The following is an 11,441-nucleotide window of genomic DNA, read 5'->3' as shown; positions in this document are numbered from 1 at the left end:
CGGCGCTACCCCACCATTTTGGATGTTCAGTGGACGTTATGCAATTACTGCATCTTTAAATTAGCAATGCTATTATTACACAATCAAGTGGCCCCTGTGACACCAGCAGAAGGCTGTTACGCGTGAGTTCCAGTCAAAACGCAGCCCTGCTCCCGCTCAACTGACCGAGGCGCGCTGCCGCATGACGCGAACGCGAACATGCAGGAAAGATAGCTGTTAGACTGTTAATATGCGAGGAAAATTATAACTAAACTTACTAAGAGAACTAAGCATGCATTTAAAATACAAATACGACTACAATTAATAATTACGAGAAAGGTATGTGGGTATTGGTAATTTAATAAGAGGAAAGGAATTAGTGGTGGATATATTATGGTAGAGGGAATTATAATACAAGCATAAAACCCTAAACAGTCCATGCAAGGAATAATTCGATCTACAAACTGGAAGGGACAACGGTATATAATTTCTATTGAATCTAATAGGAATCGTAAAGTTTATGCGGCTCTGGATCAAGTTGCGCACAAAAATCACACTAACTAAGGATGGGAGGTTTACTAATATCAATCTACTAGAGTAAGATGGCATTCTCACGCCTGCACCCAGTAACTGCGTAACTTATTTGCAGTTATTATTTGCGACTATGTTAAGCACATATAAAGCACATCACAACAACTTGTCCCGTTGCATGGTGTAATTCAAAGCATTAAGATCCTTTTGTTAATTTTTCTATCGTTAGGTTGATTTAAAAAATTTGATTGTTTTACTCGTCATCTCAGACTGAGAAAGTAGTAAAAAAAACATTAGTTGGGCTTAAGCCGAGGGGGAACGCTCTGAGTCGCAGCTACGGCCGCGACTACATTTATACCCGATACATAGTCAGTATGGCTTTTATCCGCCAGAATGCGGACTATTATTAGCGGTCTGACATCTTGATCTCAGATTTCGACTCTAAACAAAGCTTTTGTTATATTAAATGATAATTAATAAAGAAGAATAATAAGAACTCAAGCGTACATTGGCCAACCCGCCAAAGTATTATGTCAGCCCGGATCGCAGCCCCTCAGCCACACTGATGACATTGTGGTATTGTGGCAGCCCGGATCGCAGCCCCTCAACAACACTGATCTTAGAGTCGTTCGCTGGTGACGCAGCACCGGCGACTATTATTAGCGGTCTGGCATCTTGATCTGAGATTTCGACGATAAGAGAACATTTTGTAGATAAAATATTAGTTAATAAAGAACATCAATAAGAGTTCATGCATATGTTGGCCAACCCGATAAAGTGGTGACCCCTACGTTAAAAAACAACCGCAAATGCAAGAACAGCACAATTTTTTGCATTCCTCGATCAAAGACAAACTGGCAGAAGACGTCGACAAATCTTACGACGCAACAAACATGGCGAACCCACCAAATGAGTTAAGGGTGCAACTGCAGCAGCTTCAATTAGCAGCCGCAGCCAACAGCTCCAAACTCTCAACATTTAGCTCAGATCATCATTCCAAAATTCAATAAATTGAATCCGCATCTTTGGTTCGCACAACTGGAGCGCCTCATTAACTAGCACAATGTGGTGCACGACGACCACAAATTTGACCAAAAAATTTCGTGCAATCGAAGATCTCATTACTCGCCCACCGTCTGACAACAAGTACGACGCAAGTAAGCGTCAGCTGCTCAAAACCTTCGGAGAGTCAGAGGATTCAGAAATGAGCCGACTGTTCCGGGGAGGAGACATGACTGGGAAGAAGCCATCTGAAATTTTGCTTCACTTACGTCGCTTAGCACCTGCTAATGGAGTTGCCTTCGTCGATTTTTCCGCTCATTTCGGTTTGCGAGGAGAATGATCTGGACAAGCTGGCAAAGATTGCCGACAAGATTAACGAAAATAGCGCCATCGGCTCCATGTGTGTTATGTCGACTCAACCCAATTCCGGTGAGCAAATTCAGCAGTGCGTCGATGCGGTAAGTAGCAAGAGTCCGAAGACGTTGCTGCTGCGTTGCACATTATTACGCAAAACTTTGATAAGCTACAACACATCATTCCCAAAAAGCCCATGGCACGATCGTAGATTATAATGCCAACAAGGCATCCCTGTGTTACTACCACAGTACTATTGGTGATCGCGCAAGTAAGTGCCGGCCAGACTACCGATTTTATCAACAGTTAAATTAAATCTGCTACCGCTGACTCAGCTGGTAGGGGGTAGCATTTCAACGACCAGCGACAATTTATTTATGAATCACGATCACTGACTGCTCATCCATGATAAAAAAACTAATCGGATTTTTCACATCGATTCCGGATCGGTGGTGTCAATTATACTTTGCACTATGAGTCAACGCAAACTTAGCGATGACAAACTGAAATTGTATGCCGCAAGCCAGACTACCATTAGAACATTTGGATTTCAGGAGCTCGAACTCGACCTGGTCCTGGACCGTTCATTTAAATGGTCATTTGTCATCGCTGATGTACAAACCGCAAATATCGGCGTTGTCTTCCTAGCACAGTTCCATTTGCTTATTGACATCAAGAAACAACGTCTCACCAACGGCACAAGCATATCTGTAATCTCGCAGGAGTTTTCTTCGCCAAATATCGATAAAACGCATCAAAACAATGACCGACACACCGATAACTTCACCCTCGACAACTCTGTGTTGAGCGTTTTTTGAAGTGCGGTTGTTTTGTATCACGGGCTCCAGGTTTTCCGATTGTGGCATCCGTGCTGCGCTTGTGATCCGAAAGAAAAGTTGTTGAGAGTAGGTTGCCGACGCGTATAATTACAGGCACCACCGACACCTGCTCTGTTGCAGGGGCACAATCGGTGCGCTCCAGACAGAAGGGAGAAGGGTGTGAACCCTCGTTTTGGCGCATTCCACTTTCCACATTGTTGGTGGAGGAAAAAAGGAAGGAATTTTCACTCAACTTTCTTCTTTTTTTCGTCTCGTCCGGAACATCACACATAGCATCTGATCGCGCAGCCAGACAGGTGATCGCGCAGAGTTGCCGCAATGACTGTGATGACAGACAGCCCTGAACGTCTTAGAGCTGCCAGAGTGTTGGAGAGTGTTGGGGTTGCACGCCAACGGAGATTCAAGCTCGAAATCTCAATTCTTAACGATAGGAATGGAGCAGGAGGAAAAGCAGGCCTTCAGGAAGGGTAGCATGCTCGCCCGATCGCCGGCACCCAGCCAACTCCAGCAGCAGCGGGCCAGAGTCGGGACCGCGACTCTAGGGAGAGCCCCAAGAGGGTCCGGGACCCAGCCAGCCCGGGAAGTTCACAGAGGCTAACGCCGCCCAAGAAGAGCAAGGCCCACCAGGAGGCTACCTGCCTCGAGAACCTCTCGGAGCTGGGGAAAATCCTTGACGAGGTTTAAGCCAGGATGATGGACAAAAATACACGCCACATCAACATGGCCACCAGAGCATTGTTCGTGCGCATAAGGTAGCTGCACTCGAACATAATCGAATCGAGCCAGGAAGCTGCAGCGGGTAGAAGCGTCTTACAGGAAGGCTCCGATGCCCAAGGCCTGTGCCCGAAATGCCCACGGAGCACTCGGATCGCAGACAAGGAGCAGCAGACAACGATCGTCTGGAGGAAAGATGCCGCGGCTCAAACTGAACTGTGGCGTAGACTCTGTCATCCGTGGCAGAAGGTCCATTGGTGGAGCCGCGAACCCCTACTACGCGCCCAAGGCAGCCAAAAGGAGCCATCGCAACTAAGAGGACCCTTAGGAAGGCCCCGTTGCGGCCACAAGGAGACGTGCCGACGCCCAGCGCCATGAGGCAGCCCAAGAGCCCCAGAATCCCGGTCAGCAGATGGAGCGTGGTGGCCAAGAGGCCGAGAGCAGCACGCCGTGCTCGCCCAGACGCGGTCATAGTTCAGACCTCCGGAAAGTCGTAAAGGGAGCTGCTGTCAATGGTCAGACGAGACGACAAACAGCTTTTGGACCTGGGAAGCTGTGTCTCCACGGAACGCCACACCATTAACGGCAACCTTCTGCTGGAGGTGGCAAAAGATAGCGTGGAAAGTGCTGAGGGCATGAAGGAAAGCATCGCACGGGTCCTCGGCGATGGCAAAAGCGTTTTCACTACACTCGACCTCGAACGAGCATACTATCAGATACCGATGGCCAAAGAGGATATCGAAAAGACAGCAGTATGCACACCGTTTGGGCTAATTGAATTTGTAAAAATGCCATTTGGACATCCAGCGTTTCATGGATCCGATTTTACAAGCGGTGGAATACGTGTTTTGCTACATTGATGACATTCTCATAATGTCCAACTCAATGGAGGAGCACAGACAACATCTTGATAATGTGTTGCAAATCTTAAAAGCGCATAGACTTGTATTAACGTGAAGAAGTGCTGTTTTGCACAACCTGAAGTGACATTCCTGAGTTACATAGTCAACGGCAACGGAAATGAGCCTGCAGAGGATCGAGTGAAGTCAATTACTGAGTACACTCAGCCACAAAAGATTTGCGAATTAGGTCGCTTTCTTGGTATAGTTAACTATTACCACCGCTGTATACCTCATGCATCAGAAATACATGCGCCGCTCAACGACTTGACACGTAACATAAAGAAAAAGACAAACGGCCAGTGCAGTGGACGCCAAGCTCGATTAAAGCATTCGAAAAGTGCAAAAATAGTAAAGGTAACACCGCAACCCTCGCTCACCCCAGTCTGAATGCAGAGCTATGTCTCACGTGGGAAATCTCCGATACGGCTGTTGGAGCTGTGCTTGAATAAAACACGAAAGGGAATTGGGATCCTCTCGGTTTCTTCTCCAAAAAACTCAGTGCAACTGAAAGGAGGTATAGCACATACGATAGAGAGCTGTTATCGATTTACGAGACTATGAACTACTTCTAGCATATGTTGGAGGCTAGGATCTTTGTGATCAAAACTGATCACAAGCCACTGATATATGCCGTCAACAAGAAGCCAGAGAAAGCGTCGTAGGGACAGCTACGGCAGCTGGGGTTCATATCCCAACACTCCACTGCAATCGTGTACGTGAGTGGCACTGAAAACGTAGTTGCCGATGACCTCTTCAGGATTAACGCCATAACCATGCCGACGACTCTGGATACTAGAGCTATTGAAACTGCTCAGGCATCGGATATCGAATTGCCTGACATTTTAAATCGAGACACGTCTTTAAACCTACAAGCAATTCCAGTTGACGAGGACCTCATCTATTGCGATATGGCAACTGGAACGGCTGACCATATATTCCTCAATCTTTGCGATTCCATGTGTTTTCAAACGTACACGGACTGTATCACCCAAGTGGTATGTAAACTTTGAAACAAATTTCTCGAAAGTACGTTTGGCCGTCAATGCGAATTGCCTCCGTGCCAACGAGTCAACATCCATAAGCAGAACGCTTTGATTCCGGAAAAGACCACCGTCCCCGATGGAAGGTTTTATCACATTCACCTAGACATTGTTGTGATGCCCTTGGTTGACGGATTCAGCTATTGTCTGACAATGATTGACCGTTTTTACCGCTGGCCGGAGGCAGTGCCGTTGAAGTATATGACTGCAATTTACAACTTAAAGACGCGCGAGGGTAATGTCCGTGTGTCCCGAGAGATTCCGGGTCATGGTCGTTATCTGTCATGCTGCCGCTTCCTGGACGACAATCAAATCGTTACCAGCTCAGGTGACATGTCATGTGGCCCTTGGGATATCGAGACTGGCTTGCAAGTTACTTTTTCCTGGGCCACACAGGAGATGTTATGGCTCTTTCATTAGCCCCGCAATGTAAAACCTTCGTTTCTGGCGCATGCGATGCATCTGCTAAGCTATGGGATATTCGGGAGGGTGTTTGTAAACAAACATTTCCAGGTCACGAATCTGATATCAATGCAGTAACCTTTTTCCCAAATGGACAAGCGTTTGCAACAGGATCGGATGATGCAACATGTCGCCTATTTGACATACGCGCCGATCAGGAACTTGCTATGTACTCTCATGATAACATCATTTGTGGCATAACCTCTGTGGCGTTTTCAAAGAGCGGTCGCCTGTTATTGGCGGGATATGACGACTTCAACTGCAATGTGTGGGACACGATGAAAGCTGAAAGGTCTGGTATTCTTGCCGGCCACGATAACCGTGTATCATGTTTGGGAGTCACTGAGAATGGTATGGCTGTGGCAACTGGATCCTGGGATTGCTTCTTGCGTGTATGGAACTAAGCGGGATTTAAAAATTCATTATTGGGTGGGGTGGGGTCAACGGTTGCGCAGTCAACGGCTAGTGGTACACCATCTACATTGTGATTTGATGTACATGCTTTGGTGTAACCCCCCTGTGCTTAATTTATAATGAGTGTCTGCAGGTTTTGAAAAGGTGGGAGCAGCGACGTTGACTAGAATGTAGACCACAACAACAAAGAACTTTATATACAACATTATTTATATTGCTATATACTTATTAACTTAAATTATACAACAAACCAAAACGCAACATGCAAATAGACATACACACGCATACAAGAATATTATTAGTGTAAATTCAAAACAGGATTTAATGATAGCCGCTGATAGTCAATCAGTAAGTTATTTTGTCAGAATTCAGGTTACAGTTACGATTTAAAACGTACGTACAGAAAACTTGCTTCATGTCTTATTTGTTGAGTGGACGAGTGCGCACGACCAGGAGTACAACACAATGACGCATTAGTCGTTTGCACATTGAAACAGTATCATTGAAGGCATGTATGACTTCAAACAAAATACAATTTTACACGTATGAACCTAACTTCAGAAAGTAAATCCTGATGAAGCGAAGTCAAATAAAGTTAAAGCATTTACAAAATATAAAAATCACAGCAAAAACTAAAGGTATATTAAAATTATTGCGTAAAAAGCTTTAAAAATCAAGTAATGAAACAAGTAAACAAAACACTTTATAAAAATTTTCTTATTATGTTTAAGTCCTTAATTTATATAAAAAAAATTAATAATGATTTAAATAACATAAAATTGTATTAGTGAACAACTATTTACATATAATATGATGGCCATATGAGCTACAACAATAAATTGAAAAACCACTTTAAATCCTACAATACATAAAAGATTCATAAATGTTTAACAAAATCTTATACATACATATGCACACATAGAATAGCGGAAGTGATGGGCGGAAAAGTAAAATAAAACATACATTTTGCAATAACAGCGCTTGAAAATATAGATACTATCATACACAAACATTTTGTTCAATTGTTTTCCCCATTTATTATTAGGTTTTCCAGTTTTTAAATATCTTATTTTTATCTGTAAGTAAAGGATTTTTCCTCATACAAATATATTAATTACTGTTGCGTGACCTTCCATCCATGGCCACAATTATTAGTTATTGATCTTAATTCTCGGTTTTTCGCTTTCGCTTCTCCACCGTTTACTTGCGTTGTAATTGTTGGGTACATTTTCGTTGCCGCACTTGAGTTTAATAATATGTATACATTTTTTTCGAGCGTTAATTGCAACTACCCTTTCTATTGATACCTCGTGCCTCGACATTCAATATAACAATTCGTTTTCGAATATAGTCCTCGTTTAAACATTGATATGCAGTCGAGTTGAAAGAGCTGACGATTGTAACCAAGGGAAAAATAATGTCGCTTATCGTCGCCTTTGCTGCAGCAAGCGATACAAAGCCAGTGTCTTCTTCAGCCCAAACTCGTGCTAGACTTCCCAAATTGACATCACCAAAATTTAGTGGTAAACATTCGGAGTTCAAAAATTTCATTAGCCTTACCGGTGATCAAAAAATTCAATCATTTGATTTCGTGCCGCTCTGAGGAATCATTAGGAACAATAAAACAAAACATAACAAAATTATGAAAAGGCCATGAAAAGGCCATGGCCGGCCTAAAACGAGTATTTGACAACGATTAGTTGATTTTCAAGAATAATATCTCCACATTGTTCAATCTGCCGAGAATATCGCCTCAGTCCGCATTGTTCCTAAGAAATCTAATTGATACTGTTTCGTCGACTTACGGATCGTTACTGTCGATCGGAGACGATACAAAAATTTCGAAAGCAATGCTCATTCTTCTCGTTTTGAACAGAGTCAACCCAGTGATGAAACAAAAGTGAGATGAACAGCTTACTTATGAGAAGTTGAGGCTTTGGTCCGACTTTGAGAATGTCTTGAATCGTCGATACCAACATCTGTCTGCTAAAGAATCGACTAAGTCAAGGCAGTACACAGTCATGCCAAGCAAGCCACAATCGCAGTTCATTTACTTGTTCTTCTACTTCCACCAACAGTAGAACTCAGCAATCTCGTCGCTATTGCAATTCAGAAGACCATTTAGATTTGCGTTTGCCAAGTCGGCATCCTTATGCATTAATTGTCTGTGAAGGCCACGCTGTTGTAAAATGCAAAGCCAATATATGCCGAGTGTACAACCGCTCACATCATAAATTATTGCATCGATACACAATGTCGGCTAGTAGTCTCGCGTTGCCACCATCCCAAGAGAGTACTTCTCATCCATCAAATCGTCACATGTTCTTCATGTGACACCGTTGGACAAGGTAATCCTGGCTACCTCGGTCGTAAGCTTCCGAACTATGAGCGGTGAACACATTTTGGGAAGAGCTCTGCTCAACTCTGGATCACAAATAAATTTCATTACCGAGGACCTCGCTCATCGCTTACTGATCCGTAGAGAGGAGTCCTGTATTCACTTGTTTGGAATTGATGAATCTAATTCTAAAGTAAAGGATAAAATACACACAGTAGTGAAGTAGCGAATAAATGGTAGTGAGTGCTCCTTTAATTTTTGGATCCTGAAATCAATATCAGGTTATCACTCTGACCAGTCAGTGAATGTTGCTAACTGGCGAAACCCAGAGAACCTACCATTGGTAGATCCTTATTTGTACAAGCCACAAAGAATAGATATGCTAATTGGAATCGTTCTTTGAATTATAAGCTGTTGGTCAAACTAAGCAAGGTCCTGATTTTCCAATTCTTCAGATATCCCTTCTTGGTTGGATTGTGTTTGGAGTAGGGCGGATCGCTGCTCAATTCTCCAACGACGAAGTTGATGATCCAATGAAACTCATAGTAGCCGTCGCAAGAAATGAAAATCCGCTGTGTTTCGTGATATATATACGTTTGTAGATGTATATTTGGTTCGGGGGTCGCGCGGTAGATCGGCCTTTGAATCCGGGGTGGAAACGTAACTTGGCCTTATGATCTATGCTCTATGATGGCTTGAGCGCCTTGGTGGATCGTGAACTGTAAATCTCCCGAGCGCCCCTCCGAGCGCGCCAGAACGAGTTGGGACCGGAGCGCACGGAGTTGGCACAGTGTTGGGTAAATATTTGCTGCTGGCCTGAACAGGTTGTGTCCGGAAAATATGTTTCCAGGAGTTCTGCTTCTTACAAATTACAAATAGTTTGTACCATTCACTAGTGCCACCAGCAACACCACCTACACCATGGCAACTGCTACAATAAGCAGTATCAGCCCTTCACTAAGCACTGCCAGCCAAGAACCCTCCATATCGATAAAGCAAGATGACACTGAGGCAAAAGCAATAAGCGCTACTGCTGAACGAGTTCTGGATGCTCAAAAACGGAGATCGGGCAAAAGGAAAAACAATCAGGCTTTGTCAGCCACTTCAAACTCGAAACGAGGGAGCGGCGGCCGGGATCTGCGCGCGCCCCACACAAGAAGCAAACAGGCAAACCCGAACAACAGATTTGTCATTCTTGACACGAACATCCCAAGTGATAGTGAGGAAGTTCGGCTGAATGTAGATGCAGACGCTGAAAATGGCCAAAGGAATAAACACCTTTATGAAGCAGTTAATACAGACCAATGTCTGCAGCGAAAATCAACGAACTCTGGTAATCAGCTTAAGGGCCCTCAAAACTACCGCAAATAGTTGTCAATATAAGCAACATAAATGGCCTATTTGATCTCAAGGGTAGTTGAAAATTTGAATAACGCTGTCGTCAAAACTAACCAAGGGGAAACGGTCAGAATACTCCCCAAAGACAGTGATACCTATAAAGCAATTGTGAATTGTTTAGATGCCATAAGAATAGAATTTCACACATACCAAATGCAGACTGAAAAGTCTCATAGAATTCTAGTACGAGACCTACATCATAACACCCTAAACAATGATATTACCGCCGATTTGAAAATGTTGGGCTTCGAAGGGTGGAAGGACCTGGATGTGATCCAAGCTCAAGGATTAACAAGAACGAAAAATTAATATTTTGTTTTGATAAATGAAATTGACCAAGTCAAAGGGTCTTGACCGCCAAAAAATAATGATTGAAAAGATGAGAAAATCTACAGAGATTGCACAATGCTGTTGATGCCAGGATTACGTCCATACAGCTAAATACTGCTGCCAACATCCCGATTGTGCCAGATGTGGTGAAAATTACTAAACCTTACAATGCACACGTTCCCTAGACGCAGAGCCAACTTGCATTCACTGCTCTGGAAGCCATATGGCCAGTTACAAAGGATGGAAAAGAATGGTACCAGGAGTTTCTACGCCGATCAATGGGTTCCGCAGAGAAGGCAATTAACACAAACAGGACGGGTCATGTCCCCTTAAATCATCAAGTGGCATATGCTTACTGTACCACACTTCCTGGAGAGCGGCATAGTTTCCTAGCTTGCACTCTAGTCACAAAAGGGGGGCTAATAGACCAATAATACAGCAACACCAGCCATATTGTTCAGCACCAACATTTGGTAGGAACTAGAAATAATACTGGAGCCTCCTATGCAACCGCAGAAAAAGGTAATTCAAATGCAATACCTTGCAATGATGCACAGCGTCGTTTTCATAGTCTGCAAGGTCATCAGATATCTCAGCAACAAGGATTGAATAATCAGCAACAGAATTCATATGAAGTTCAGGCACTGCTGCAACACCAGCACGCACAGTTTCAGCAATGGCAACAACAGCTCCAACAGCAGCAGCAGCAGTTTCTCATGTGGCTACAGCAACAGCAGCAAGAACAGCAGCAGCTCAACATTCAAGCCAACGCCTTGAAAAACTTAAAAAAATATTTTTGAATTGGCCGACACGATTAAGCAATGGGCTGGATCTAATCTTCAGTCCCAGAACAACGTTTCAGACTAATTCTAACGGCATTTCAGGGAAAGCAAAAGAAGTCGCGCTCTTCGCGCACAACATCAGCGTTGACATTCTTCTTTTGACGGAGATCAGAATCAAAAGAGGGGTAGCTGTAAAAATACATGGCTGCGCCTTCTATCCAGCGTTCAAGCCATCGCGGGATAATAATAGCGTTGGTGGAGTGGCGGTTTTTGTGAGGACCTCGCTTCGTCATTTTCCTCAAAGGGTCATTGAGACACGCAGAATGCAAATGTCAGCAGTAAAAGTAGCCACAGAA

At 43.8% G+C, this 11,441-nt stretch overlaps 1 pseudogene; it reads left to right on the top strand.

The window, feature by feature from the left end:
• The first annotated feature begins 5,499 nt into the window (after positions 1-5,499).
• On the top strand, positions 5,500-6,844 carry LOC6899711 (guanine nucleotide-binding protein subunit beta-1-like; annotated as a pseudogene).
• The last annotated feature ends 4,597 nt before the right edge of the window (positions 6,845-11,441 follow it).

The sequence above is a fragment of the Drosophila pseudoobscura genome, chromosome X, assembly GCF_009870125.1.
Source record: "Drosophila pseudoobscura strain MV-25-SWS-2005 chromosome X, UCI_Dpse_MV25, whole genome shotgun sequence".
Classification (NCBI taxonomy): Eukaryota; Metazoa; Arthropoda; class Insecta; order Diptera; family Drosophilidae; genus Drosophila; species Drosophila pseudoobscura.
This window is presented reverse-complemented; position numbering and strand designations above follow the sequence as displayed.